This window comes from Octopus bimaculoides, chromosome 4 (genome assembly GCF_046866305.1).
Source record: "Octopus bimaculoides isolate indiv1 chromosome 4, ASM4686630v1, whole genome shotgun sequence".
Taxonomy (NCBI): Eukaryota; Metazoa; Mollusca; class Cephalopoda; order Octopoda; family Octopodidae; genus Octopus; species Octopus bimaculoides.
This window is the reverse complement of record NC_142931.1, coordinates 17594440-17594943: the sequence shown is the minus strand read 5'-3', so window position 1 is coordinate 17594943 and position 504 is coordinate 17594440.

Below are 504 nucleotides of genomic sequence, written 5' to 3'. Positions count from 1 at the left end.
ATTTCTCTCTCTTCCCCTCTCTCTGTCTCTGTCTCTCTCCCCCTCTCTTTTTCCCTTCTTTCTCTTCCCATCTCTGTCTTCCCCCCTCTCTCTCTATTTTTCTCTCTTCCACTATCTCTCTCCCCTCTCTCTGTCTGTCTCTCTCTTTCTCTTCTCTCTCTCCCCCCTCTCTCTCTCCCTCTCTCTCTCTCTCTTCCACTCTCTCTCCCCTCTCTCTCTCTTCCACTTTCTCTCCCCTCTCTCTCTTCCCCTTTCCCTCTTCCCCTCTCTCTTTCTCTTCTCTCTCTCTTCCCCCTCTCTCTCTGTCTCTCTCTCTTCTCCCTCTCTCTCTATTTCTCTCTCTCCCCTCTTTCTGTCTCTCTCTCACTCTTCCCCCTCTCTCTATATATATCTCTCTTCCCCTCTCTATGTCTCTCTCTCTTCCCCCCTTTCTCTCTCTCTCTCTCTCTCTCTCTCTCTCTCTCTCTCTCTCTCTCTCTCTCTCTCTCTCTCTCTCTCTCTCTC